Genomic DNA, 14919 nt, shown 5'->3' on the forward strand with positions numbered 1-14919 from the left:
CACTGGGTGCACTAAGAGCGAGTTACTCAATGCTCACCCAGCAGGGAAAATGTTTACTACGAAAGCTCTGCTCCACCCAGGGCAATTCTGGTGTTTTTCTAAGGGGGATACCCCTTTATACATGGAATGCTGGGGAGAAACATTGGGCCACAAACCTTTCTAGATCTCAAAGGGAGAAAGATAAGCCCATCTTTGCCTGTAAAGATTTACACCTTAGAACCCTGTCTATACAGGGTCATGATGCATCCAAATGAACTCAACGGGAGTGGGTTTGACTGCATGGATGTTGATGATTCACATCTGTGTCTGCATTCGGGAGTCCTGGTGGTGCACTGATTTCTCATTAGGCTGCCAACCACAAGTTAGCAGTTCAAAGCCACAAAGTGCCTGTGGGAAAAAGATGAGGCTTTCTACTCTGTTAAAGCTTAACAGTCTCGTAAACTCAGAGGCTGTTCCACTTCGACCTATTGGGTCGCCACGAGTCTTCATTGGCTCCACGGCAAGGAGAGGGAAAAGTCTGCACTCATCACTTCTTCCCAGACCTGGTGCACCCATGCCTGTGCTGATGAGTAATCCAGAAAGGGGCCCTATTCTTAATTCTGCTTTCACTTCCTGCTGATTGCCAAGTGTTGACAGGTCAAGTTTCTTCCTACTTCATGTTCTCTCGCTGCTGCTGCTGCTGCTGCTGTCCACTCGTTTCCTCCCGGAGCCAGCTTTCTGTCTCAAGATGTTAATTCCTGAAACTCTAGAGACTCAAGAATTTGTAGAAACTCTCTGGGTGGGTACACGAGTCAATGGACTAGTTCTCCTTGAATTCGTGTTAATGTTTCTATCAAATGAGACCTTTTAAGGTTCTGTTTCCTGGTGTGTACATAGTGTGAGAATTCACACCCCTCCTTTCATTCATACATATCACAATCTTTCAAGGGGTCCTTACATAAAACAAACATAATGAGACAGGACTTCCCAGAGTTGGACTCATGATAGTACACTGTCATGAGTGTACTATCATTTATTTGTGTGCATACAACATAGGCTGTTAAATATGTATTATTTTTGTGCCTTTTGTCTTCTGGCTAAATTTCTAGAGGCATAACTTCTGTGTTACTGAATATGCAGATTGAAATGTTTGACTTCAATGAAGAAGTGGTCAAAGACAAAACAGGCATTATACAAAATGATTATTACATGTTGTTGCGTGCTGCCAGGTCAGTTCTAACTCATATACAACAGCGAAACGCTTGCTGTGCCGTCATCTCACATTGGTTATGTTTGAGTCCACTGTGGCAGCCCTTGTCGGTCTATCTCATTGAAGGTATTTTTCTTTTTCACGGACTCTACTAAGCATGCTGGCCTTTTCCAGGGTCTGGTCTCTTCTTATAAGAAGTCCAAAGGATATGAAGTGAAATCTCACCGTCTTCACTTCCTAGGAACATTCGGGCCATAATTTGTCCAAGACAAATTTGTATATTTAAATGCTAAGCATGCTAATCAGGAATGAAAATTAAATATACAGTGAGATACCACCAGATGTTTAAAACATTGACAAAATATTAATCCTTGGCCTTTTTAAACGCTGGTGAAGTCCTCTAGCAACACCGAAAACCAAAATCAAACCCACTGTCGCGTGGAATCTGGCTCCGAGTGGCCTGATAAGGCAGGGTAGAACAGCTCCGGGAGGTGTGAATCTTTATAAAAGTAGAAAGCCTCCTCTCTCTCCAGTGGACCTCCTGATGAGTGAACTACTGACCTTCAGGGTAGCAGCACCAGAGCTCCCCTATAGCAGTACACTTAACACTCACTTCCATCATGTAATTCTGGATCATAGTGACCCTATGGACCCTATGACTGCCATCAAGCCAACTCTATTCATAATTCTCCTATAGGACCGAAATGCTCCTGTGGGTTTACAAGACTCGAACTCTTTAAGGGAGTAGGAAAGCTCATGTTTCTCCAGTACAGCCCCGTGTGGATTCAAACTGCTGACTTTGTGGTTAGCAGCCTAACTTCTAACCAACTACACCACTAGCGCACCTCTAGTGACCCTATAGGAATACTCAAGTGTAAAATGTTTCCCACGAAGTAAAAATTTCAAAGTTATGAATATTGTACTACTCAGCAATGCTTAGTTATTTTCCTTAAAGAAACTTGAGGAGACAGAGTGGTGTAAGTGATCTGTGATTAGCTGCTAGCCCAGAGGTTTACAGTTTGAACCCAGCCATCAGCTCTGCAGAAGAAAGATCCTGTAAAGATCACAGTCAAGAAAGCGCTTGTGACGTAGTTCTGCTTGGTAACACGGGGTCTCCATGAGTCGAAGGCTGACTCAATGGCAGTTAACACAAACAGCAAAGATACATGGGCACGTGTACCTTTATATGAGTACATGTATGAGGCTAAGTCAAAAAACATTGTTACCAAATCGCGGAAATCTTCATTAAACGAGCATCAAAATGAAAAGCTATGGGTTCTGCACATATCCTCCACCTAGTCCTCCACACTCCTGAAGGCATGTGTCTAAATCTTGCCTGAAGAGCCCTATGCTTTTTAATTTACTTCATGTCAAAACAGAAGGAAGTCATCCTAGAAGAATGCAAATTACGTTGCCTTTAAATGTTCTTTAAATGTTATGAACAAAATTAAGTGTGAGGGAGAAGATCAGGGCTGTAGGGTAGATGGGGAAAGATTTTCCAAGGAAATGCTCATTGAACAAGAGGTAACTACTCTTAAACAAATAGCAGTGTCAATTTTTAGCCTGTTTTTCACCAATGCAGTTTTCAGTTTTCTTACAACTTCTTCCTAATGATCTGCAGGGACTGTTCTGTGTCTGAGCAAGTCTATCAAAAATAACCTCTGGAATGAAAAACAAAAGTCCTTATAGACTTGTGAGTTGACCTCTTTAATTTGAATTTTCCTGCCCCAGCAGTTCCCTGCAAACCCACCTGTTTGAGGGGACCTTTTTTATCCTGAGTAAGACTGAGACAAGTGACATACAGAGAGAATCCGTCTGCAGCCGCCCACGGAATGCAGAGCCACGTGTAAACCCAGTTTGTGTGACATAAGCCCATACCCGTGTGGCCTGCGACACGAGTAGCAATGCTTTTCAACTTACCTGCATATGCTACAAGAACATTTTTGGAAACATTGTTCATACAAGCAAAACTCCAAGCACCTCAATTGTCCATCAATAATAAAGCAGTAAATTGTCATGCTTTCATGTAATGAAATACTAATACAGCAATAAAAGGAATAAACCAAAGCTTCACATATCAACATGGATAAATTTTATAATGATAGCCTTTAGTGAAAGAAGCAAGATAAAAGTATATACAGTATACATTTTTAGTGCTTTGGGGTTTGTTTTTAACTAAAAAAACAAAAACAAACAACAACACCAAACTCCCTGACATTGGGTTATTTCTGACTCAGAGCCCCTATAGGACAGCATAGAACCTGTGAGTTGCCTAGACTAACTACTTGAGGGAGTAGAAAGCCTAGTGTTCCTCCGAGAGTGGCTGCTGCTTTCAAACTGCTGACCTTGTGCTTAGCTGCACAGCCCAACAAGTGATCACCATACCACCTGGGCTTTTTTATATTAAAATAGTGCGTTTTAAAGGAAGAAGATGTGTCAATGAAAAGGGACATTTGGGAAGCTCTAGACGTGCTTTTAACCTCATGTGATTTCATGTTTAGTTAAATGTCTGTAGGTCTTTGTGCAATTTTGTCGTTGGGGTTACACATCTGGCTTCTAGAGTAGAATTATCCCCTGGAGTATACTTTTGAGATTGATCCATCCTGAGAAGCATTTTAAACCAAGTAAATTAGTCGTGTCAAGTAATACAGTGATGGAAAGAAGAGAGTAAATGGTTCAGGTGAGTTGTGGAGCGCACCAATAGGTCCTGCTATGTGGGGGGCAGAGCCCGTAAAGGAAATAGAGAAGATTCTTATTTCATGTCGATGAAATTGGAAACTCCGTGTGTGCCTTGGGTCAAAAGAAGTTTTCTAGACACAGGAAGTTGTCTGGTATGACAATAAATGAGGAGAGAATACCAGATAATTTTGACAATTGTAATTTTCTGTAGAGTGCTGAGGACAGAGATACTGAAGTGGCTTCAAGAGTTCCAACAACAGGGTGGATTATCTAGATAGAAAACTTTCCCATTTTCCGAATATTTACATATTAATAAAACAGTAAAATAGTCATGCATACCACAGGCTGGGAAGAAAGTAAGAAATATTTTCAATGACCAAGTTACAAGAAAGAATACATTTTGATAAATTATACTAGAAGAAAGAATTATTCTTTTAGTCTCTCCAAAGAAAATATAAGATTGTCAACTTATATAGAGGTACATTAAAACTGTAAGGAAAAAATATAAAGTCATTATTATGACATATATGCTGTATAAATATGGTAGTCATTAATATTTATAGCTTTGTAATTCTGTTTTCATATTTTAAGTATTAATCTTTCCGCATAAATACTAATATTTCTACAAAATCCTTCACTTTTTTTCATTAGATTTGTGAATTGTGAATTGGCTCTGTGGGCCATAGAGCATAATTGAAGCTAGCAAGCAGAGCACACAGTACAAAGGATACAGGCAGAAAGAACTTTCAATCAGATATTTTTGTCTAACCATGATACTTGCGAGGCAAAACCATCAGAAAAAAGGGAGAAAACCTTCTTACTGTCCCATGAAGACAGTAAAGACTTTGGTTTGGTTTTGCTTCTCGAGGTAGGGAGGACTTCACAACCACAAGTCATGAGTCTGGAGATAAGGGGTTGAGGCTAGAATTCACACTGCACACACAGTCGGAGAAATCTCAGGAATCTGAACGGCTTCTGGTATGTCAGCACTGTGTCCCTGAGAAGATTCCAACTCAGGGCAGCCTGCAGGACCGAGGGCAACTGCCTCATGGCGTTTCCGAGGCCCTCGGGAAGCAGACTGCCCATCTTGCTCAGGGCCCCTGAAAACCAGATATGTTGAAACAAAAAATGGGAGCGGGGAGGACTTGCTCTGAGGAACATGTTTTGCATGTTGATTTTATATAAACAATGAATAAGAAGTAAAAGTATTTGCAGAAACTGATGTGGACTCTTTTTAGATGTTGTTGTTCAAATGAAATTCCTATGCATAGGTAAGGGGACATTTCAAACAGCAGAGGACTGGACAGCAGGATAGACTCTCTTACCGTGTTTATCAAGGTGGTCTTAAACTATTTTTCAAACCTCAGTCCTACATTGAGTTGGGCGTCTAGGGGTTGCTTAGATTTCCTTCAGGGCAACCAACACTTGCTGCTGCCCTCAGATGCTCAACCTAAAGAGGGCTGCTTCCCCCAAGGGTCAGCAGGCCCTCCTGGGGGGGCCCTTGCTGGGGCCTACGCCAGGCATGGTGAAAGGCCCACACAGGAACAGAGATGCTCCAGAGATCGCTAATGAGGTGTCTGACTGATCATCACAGTTCATCTTCCTCTACCCAACCCTAGTTTCCTCCCACTCTTCCACTGGGGTCTGTCTCTTCTCCGCACCACCACCTGCCCACTACATCCAGCGAACCCAACGCCAACACGTTTAGGCGGCCAGGCTCCTGTGATTAGGCTTCTCAAATGTATTGATAGCAACATAGAACCAAATTATTGTTTCAAGTAATTATCTTTATAGGTTAGTAAACTGATGTTTTGATTGACAGGATTATTTTTTTATTTATCCAAAGTTCCATCTGGGTGTGATCATCGTACTTAATGGTGAAATTCTAAAATAGTAAAGATAAATGATTGAACGATAAGCCCTTGAACATTAAAAATTCTAATTTGTGTAATGTCTCTGCCTTCCCCAATGTGGGATATGTTGTGCATTTTTTAATTGCTTTGCTGACAATTTAGAAATACAGCCGAAGAAGGGATCAATTGTGATACTCATTACAGGTCAAACCATGATTGCTGTCTTCTGCATCCCCAGTAGGTGGTGCCCTACTACTGTATTTAGGGAATAGTTCATGTGTTCTTTTAAGTACAGCGTGAGAAAGGAAGAAAATGCTAGCATATGTTCTCAGATCTGTATACTTTTATTTAAGAACCTCTTCATGTTTTCTTTTAAGATGATACCATTGCTGTAAACACCTTAGTACTTTGCTTCTTTAATTTATACACTTACAAGTTCGCATATACAAAGAGGCAATCATTTACACAGCAAGGTTATATAATACCACATAATCAGTCAACAGTACAGGATGGTCAAAATGTTCCCAGAAAATTTTCCCATGATCTATTTTTACATTCATTTATCTTACACATGAAAACCTCTACGTGTACAGGAAGTCAACCAGAAAAACAGGACCTATCATTATAATCATTACCTTTATTTTTGCAATAAAACTATTTTCCACTTCTAAGCTACTCTTCAACTGTTTACATTCGAAATAATTGACCTTGCTGTGAAGCTAGTGGAAGTGAACATACTCTTAATTTTCATAGCTTTTATTTCACTACTCCTTATGTTTGCTTTGGCAATATATGCACTAAAAGTTAAAATTCAGAGGCAAGATGAACTTCATACAAGAATAACTCTCAATCTGGTCAAACAATCCGGGTTTTTACTTGTGCTAGCTGGATGACACATCTCTTGCTTTACTGATGTTATCACTATTTTTCTTTGGAGCCGTGCTGTCAATATTTTATGCAAGTAAAGTGGTAAAACAACAACAAGGACACCATGACAAATGTTTTAGCACACTAACACAAGCGCTATATGTTATCTGAGAGTGGTGCTTACACTGAATCGTCACTCCTTTGTGCCCTCAGTGAGACATGACAAGTGACTCAGCCAGTACAGGTTTTTACAAGTCACATTTGTGGTTAAAGTATTAATGGGCACCAGCCACTACGCCCCGCCCCTCCAACTTTGCTATTCCAGTAGTGGAAAGTTCGAGCTTGGAGTCGTTAGCCAACCGAGGCATCATTATACTTGAAGCTGGGAGAGAATACAGTGGTAACTGGCATACCGTATTTGGAATTACTTTTTTTAAGTCAAAGTGAAGAATTTTCCAAACTTTCTGTGTTAGTCTGGGTACTTTAGAGAAACAAATCCACAGAAACTAATGTATAAAAGAGAGTTTTATATAAAGGCTAAGTGCACATCAAGAAAACATCCCAGCCCACAAGTCCAACATTGACCCATTAACCCATATGTCTGACACCAATCCACAAAGTCCTCCTCCACCTCACAAAACAGATGCAATGATGCCAACTGCAGGAGGAAAGCCTAGTCAGTGAATGTGTAATTATCACCCAGGGCTGCATCGGGATAGGTCCATGTGGCTTCTCCTCAGGGATGTCTTATAGGAAGTGAGCCTTGCCAGCTGAAGCAGGGAACTGGTCAAGGCAGCTGCACCCTGGTCCAACCATCACAAAGCAAGAGACCCGAGAACTAGAAAGGCGAGGCTCACTGAGCCATTTATCCTTCCACCTTTCAATTAACCCCACGTGTTTATTGGCCAGGTTGGCACAATAAACTAACTACCTCACTTGCCATTGCTGTATCCAATAAGGGAAATCAATCCTGGGCTGAATTATATATAGGGTTCATATGCGTGTTTACACTGCATAAGCAGAAAAATAATAGGCATTTAGTTTTTTAGACTCTACCTTGAAAGGTTTAGGTACAATTATTCAGTAGAGACACTACTACTCAGCCGTAGCCTATGAAAATAATCAACTGTAAAATAATTTCTTCTAAAAAGGGCTGCTTACCACAGCCTATTTCCTAAGAGAAATAGCTGTGGTTTCTTAAAAGTTGAGCTCAGATGGTATTTGCACGGGGAGTGCCAAAATGAATTTTGTGTTCTGTTGAATTTTCTAAAACACCGAAAGGTGGTACGGACAGTACATTATAAATTGTAAAGGAGTATGTTAGGCAATTCTAGAGGGATTTCCATGTTGACCGTACTTTTCCCAATGTTATGCAGCTTGTGCAAAATGTTCACTATTATATTTATAAAAATGGTTTTTAAAAGCTGTTGACCTGACATGGCGGAGTTTGTTAAGTCGGCTGCTTGACTACATACCCTGTATAATAAGTATGTGACGTTGTGGGCATATTATAGAGCAATTTCTTGATGTTATCTAGAGAAAAACGGAACTTCATCTAGGTGGGTCTGAACATTATTGTAGCTTAAACAACAGCTGACTTCCAGGATTATCTTAAGAAATCTTGGTCTTCCATACTACCCCTGGACGGTTCTGAATCCTTAGTGCCCGGTGTTGGTTTGGTGACGGCTGCAGAGCCCATCAGAGAAGATCGATGTTGGACCAATGGTTTGCTATTTCCTATGTTACTGCATGGAAATATGACCAAGTCCTAAAAACCAGATCAACCATTTGCTACACTTGAGATTATTTGTATTTTAAAATTTTTAGAGTTTACATACTAAGATAAGTTTTAATCATACTTCCAGTTTAATTTATGAAGGTTTAGAAGTTTCCTTAAATTGTCTTGCTTTCTTAAGTGTGCACAATTAATTTATAAATGAAGCAGAAAAAAATTCTTCGTGACTAAACTCATATTTCTTTCAGAACTCTATAGTAGTTTGTCCTGGGTACCATAAAATAGAACACAGACCACTTATAACATACTGGGTTCTTAAAATTTCTATAATTGAGATTTTATCTAATTAAGTTATTCTATCTCTTTTCCCAAAGGTTAGTCACTACTCTCCCAAATTCCTCATCTCTTAATTACTATAAATACTGGTGTCATTTTACTTACAAGTAATTTTCTGCTTCCTACATTTTTGTGGTGTACTAACTTGGGGAAAAATGATAGTTTACTATGCCTCAAGTAACTCTGTAATTCTACAAAATCTAGGGTAAAAAAGTTTCATTGTCTGTGATTTGGAAATATTTTTCAAACATTTATTCACAGCACAGTCAGATAATTCCATTTATTTTGAGGCCTAATTCCTATAAATATAATAACGTGTAAGAAGTGCCATGTAAGAGAAAGGATGTGCCCTTTTCTTGCCTCCCTCCTCCCACTCGCCTCCCTCCCTTCTTTCTTGCCTAACTTCTTCATTTGAATATCCAAATAGAGACCTCTTTTCTTCTGAGAATCACAACCCTTCACAAAAATAAAAGAGGAAAAACTTGAATTTGTCATCATATTTTAAAGCAAAACCTAGTCATCCACAATCTTTAAAAAGTATTAAAGACAAACAGTCATACAGTCGAGCATGCCCAGGGTATTCCTTTTGTAAGTGGAGAACAACAATTTTTAGTTTTATCTCATAAGTTTAAAAAAACCTGTAAAGACCTTGTATTGCTTCCAAATCACAGCATTATCTCAAATATAATCACATAAAAGAATTTTTGACTAAAAAAGAGAATAGTAATATGACATCTTCAAGACAACCAAATTCAGTAAAAATCACTTTAATTTTGCTGTGCAACTAACTAGATATTTAAATGTTTTAAAGGAAGAACAATAATTTAAAGAGAATATGAAATTGATTATTTAGATTAAAGATTATTGGAGTATTTGTCTTTATTAGGTTTAAGTTTCACAAATAATGTTGATAATTATGTTTGATAATATTTGAATATTTCTAGTCTTTAGGTAATTAGGTATCTGTGTTAGTCAGGGTTTAATAGAGAAACAAATCCAGGAACACATTCCTATGTGTATAAGAAAGAGCATTATATACAAGAGCAATCTAATATTGAAAAAACATCCCAGCCCAGTCCAGTTCAAGTCCATAAGTCCGATATTAGCCCATATGTCCGATACCAAGCTCTAAATTCCTCACCTGACTCGTGAGCTTATGCAATGTTGTTGAGTACAGGAAGATCACAGGACAGTGGATCCAGTGTTGGTGTAAGCATCTCAGTGCTGGCGTGGGTCTCCACTTGGCTCCCCCAGCTCCAGGGCTCTAGCGTAGCTCCACGTGTCTTGTCATCAGGAATACGAAGCAGAGATTGTGTCTGTTCCAAATCCAGGGAGCTATTTATCTCCATCAGGCCTCCAAATGAGGTCATCGAGCTGCGACCTGATTGACAAGCTAGACTTCGCTCATTCGCAAGTTGACTAGAGATTATGTAACTGCCACGGTATCTGATCATATGATTAGAAAGAGTGGGTGACAGGATTGGGAAGGTGTTGAAGGAAAAATTGGAAATAGTTATTTATGGACAAATACACCTACAATAAAACTATAACTAAGTTGAAAATAATAATATTTTGTGTTGGTAGTGGAACCTGGATTATAGTTTCCTTAATTCTTCAATTTTAAACCAATGTTCCCATTTCATTTTGCAAAAATCCATTATTAATTGATGCTATTGATTTTAATTATGTTTAATGCTCGATAATCACTTTTAAAAACACATTCCATTAAAAGGGAGTTATAATTTAGTAGTCTATTTTAATTGAGCTTCACCATGGAACTAGTGGTTACAGTGAATCTTCTAACAAAGCACGATTATTCGATTTCCCATCAGATAATTCCAACATCAATGTCATCAATTCCAGAGTCTAATAGTTGTCTCTTCTTATTCAAGTTGATAGTTTTCTGTTCTTGGTACGACATTGTGCTTGTATTCTTGACATACTTCCTTTTATAGTAGGAGACTGGATCTGAAACAAGTTCCTTAGTTTGTTAAGCTTCCTCTGACACGGGTGTGGCAGAGCCAGAGAGCACTTTCCCTCCCTACTGCCAGGGAGGAAGTCCAGGTTCTCCAAACAACAGGAAGGAGCTCTGGGGGTGGAGTGGTTATGTGTTAGGCTGCAGTCTGCATGGCCGGCTGGCCGTTCGAAACCACCTCTATTCCTGTAAACAGTGACAGTCTTGGAAACCCATGGGGAGTCTCTGTGAGTCAGCATTGGCTTGAGGATAGTGAGCTGTTAGAGGTTTGGGGTTTATTTGGAGCAATAGGGAGAAGGGTCCTGGTTACTTGCTTACTGGTAAGTGGGGTTGTGCATTCAGCCTCACTGGGCCTTTGCTGAGGCCTCCAAATTGTTCCCACATAGCCCCCACTGTCAGGAGTGGCTTCCTTATCCCAACCCACTGCCCTTGCGTTAATTCTGACTCATGGCGGCCCTGGATAGGTTTCCTGAGGTTATCGATCTTATAGGAGCAAATAGTAGGAGGAGCTTCTTCTGAGGAGCAGCTCCTAGGTTTGAATCTTCGATCTTGTGGTTTTCAGCTCCATGTATACTTCAGAGCACCACCAGGACTCTTTATCCATCAATGTCCCCAAGTCTCCTGGATTTCCACGAAGCCTCTTCTCTCACTATGTCAGCACAGACAGAAAGAGGTGCCTCATTATTGCCAAGTTAGGCGAAACGTTCAGCTCACCCTGTGGTGTCTATGGGCATTTCCTAGCTGCCGACTCCATCAGCTCCTACTTGAGAAAAGAGATGGCAAGAAGAAAACCCAGAGAGTCACCATTCTGCCCTTTCTTGAGCCCATATGGTCCTTAGCTAGACTCCACCTTTCAGTGTCTTTTTGTTTGCTTTATCATGTCCAGGGTATTTGGCTGTATGTACAAGAAGAAATAGAGAGAAAGTGCCTCTCCTCTATATTGCCAAACTGAGGATGCAGTTTTAGTGATGTCTCACTCAAACACACTCACTGCTATCAAGTCAACGCCACCTCCTGGGACCTTACAGTGTAGAGCCGCTCCTGTAGGTTTCAGACTGTAGCCCTTTATGGGAGCAGAGCGTCTCCTCTCTCTGAGGGGCAGCTTGGCTTTTTCAAACGGCTGACCTCGTGTTTAGCAGCCCAGCATGTAACCATTATGCTACCTGGGGTCCTAGGCATAGTGTTCGATAGCAAAGGTATTTTTGAAAATCTTTGGCTACATGGGAGAGGGATGGAAGGAAGTTATTAACTGCAAATGGCGAGACTGCACTTTGGTGTAGTGAGCAACGTGTTCCCACAGTGGTACTGCCCAGCGCTGACCACATGCTCCACAAATAGGCCCGTGCCCACTTTGTCTTCTCCCGCAATGATGGGATATGACTCTCTGTGGAGACAGACTGGTTTAAGTAATAGCGTAGCTTATTGAAGCTTTTTGGAGGATTCTTGCTTAACTCTTGCATAAATCCCACAAGCAGTGTGATTATCCATTCGCCTTCTCCAATTATGGTTTCAGGTGAACACTATGCAAAGCCTGACATTGTTATGAGTTCCAGTTAAGACAGAATTTTATGGTTTTACCAGACATATGAGTCCTGAGATTTTATTTAAACTCATAGCTTTGAACTTCAACATTTCCCCAAACAATGTAAATGAAGTAGTTTGGGGGGGAAAAAGTTTTCAAGAAACTTTAAATTCTGCTACTCTTTAGCTCTCCAGTGCTCCAGCACTGAAGTTATATTTCCTTATTTATTAGATGAAAGTCCTCCCTGATTTTCATGCCCCACTCCTCGTCATAGCCAGTAGGGGAACCTTTGTAAAATACAGATTGATGTTTAAAACCAAGATAGAATCATGACTGAGAAATGACTGAAATATTATTTTTGGAAACTGAATACGTATCACCTGGGATTTGTGTGGATTAGTTTGCATATTTAATCAGAAAAATATAGTTTATCCAACATCTTTCAAGTCTATGGTTTGAGTATGTGCCCTTTGTTCTAATTTTAAGGCATTAGGAAATTGTGGATTAGAAGCAGTTGGCAATTTCCTTGGGTTTGATTCCTACCCCACAGAGGCTTGTGAGCGCACTCTCTGCGGCAGTGGTTCTCAATCTGTGGGTCACAGCCCCCTTGGGGGTTTACTGACCCTTTCCCAGGGGTCACCTAATCTCTCCTGCATATCAGATATGTACATTAGGATTCATAACAGTAGCAAAATTACAGTTTTGAAGTAGCAATAAAAATAATTTTGTGGTCGGGGGTCACTACAACACGAGGAACTATCTTAAAGGGTCATGGCATTAGGAAAGTTGAGAACCACTGCTCTGGAGGAATTGGTGAGATACCAAACACATGTCCCAAGTAAAAGAACTGGGCTTAGGGACCCCTGATACTTATGTTAGGCTGGGTTCTCTAGAGAATCAAAAGCAGTGACATATATATGTGTGTGCGTGTGTGTATATATATGTATACATACACACACATGAATATATGTATATATACATATATACACACATATGTATAAGTATGTATACACATATATGTAAACATATACACGCATACATATATACATGCATATATACACACATACACATATGTGTGTATGCACATATACACATATGAATATATGTGTGTATGTGTATATAAGAATGTATACATACATATTGTGTTCGTCTTTGTTGATTAGAGAACAAATCCATAGACACATAAATGTGTAAGATATTTTTATAAAAAATAACAACTTTATATTGAGAAAATGTCTCAACCCAGTCCAGATCAAGTCCATAAGTTCGATTATAGCCCGTGAATTCCTCTTCAGACTAACACAGCACATGCAATGATGCCAAATGCAGGAAGATCACAGACCATTAAGTGGAAAGTACTGTGGGTCCAGTGGCAGTGGAAGCATCTCCAGGGCTCTGGCTGCCGTCAGTGTGGCTCCATGTGGCTTGTCAGCAGGAATGTAAAGCAGAGCGAGAGAGTGTATCCCTCCTCCAGAGAGGAAGAGAGGATGTCCTAGAATCCTCATGAGAAGGCCACGCCCACCGGAAGAGATCACTAGGCTGTGATTTTATTGATGGGCTAGACTCCGCCCCTTCATTCTTATTTATCAAGTTGACATGAGATTGTCTAACAGCCACAAGGGTGTGTATATATATAAATAATTTCATTATAGTCCAACTCCTAAAAGTTTCCACCACATAATAGGTACTTTATTCAATAATGTATAGGTATTCTCTCTAGATATGGATATAGATATTGAGAAAGATGTAGATATAGATTATAGATATAGATATAGACTGAACAGCTGCCCTTGTGGGTTTCTGAGAGCATAACTCTTTAAGGGGTAGAAAGCCCCATTTTTCTCCCAATATAGATATAGATTATCAATATAGATATAGATGATGTAGGCATAGATAGACATACACATAGAGATAGAGATAAAGAGAGATATATCTAGCCCTGGGTTAGGTATAGCTATAGATAGGTGTAGATACATCTAGCATTGGGCTGCTGACCACAAAGTCAGCACTTAGAAGCCACCAGCTGGCTGAGGGGAAAAGATGAGGATTTTTACTCCTAAAAAGAGTTACAGGCAAAAACAAGAGTTACTGTCTTACCAAAAAAAGTTCCCTCTTCCCCCCAAAAAAGGACCCAGCAAGAATGAACATGCAACGCAGAGAAAGACCTCAATCTCAGAAAAAGCAGAAGGTATTAAATATTCCGCATCAGTTGAAAGTGGGTCCAAAGGGATCCCTAAGGACTGGGAGTTACATTGCCGTCTAAGTCCAGCTACGGAGAACCACGTTATAGTGCTCTGTGTTGGGCTGTTCACATTCCTTGTCTGTAGACAGTATGGATCCACCGGGGACTCACTCCATAGGGACCCTGCAAGTGGAGTTTGGGGTTCCACTTGTAGTTTTCTTGTTTTCAGTATTCTACACACTGAGTGTTTAGAATTTAGGTACTGCTACCAGTCTCTCCTGTGGGTTTGGATCTTATTGTTTAAAATCCTTGGATCATACTGGTTGGTGTGCTTCCTCTGAGGACTTTGATAACTCCTCAATTAGGTGGCTGCTTGTTTTGGAACAAGACTTGGGTGAGTACTGGGCAGGGACATGTCATAAGAAATAATTGTTCTTCTATTGGGGTCTCCAATCAAGTGGAAGCTCAAAATTAATTTATATAACACTGGTTTTTATATGTCCCTGGTTCACTTTTAGTGACCTCTTCATCATTTTATGGTAGGATATAATAAATAATCTTCATGAGTCTAAGGTAACTAT

The sequence above is a fragment of the Echinops telfairi genome, unplaced genomic scaffold (assembly GCF_000313985.2).
Source record: "Echinops telfairi isolate 266 unplaced genomic scaffold, ASM31398v2 ScPeMD7_7469;HRSCAF=8507_0, whole genome shotgun sequence".
In the NCBI taxonomy this organism is placed as follows: Eukaryota; Metazoa; Chordata; class Mammalia; order Afrosoricida; family Tenrecidae; genus Echinops; species Echinops telfairi.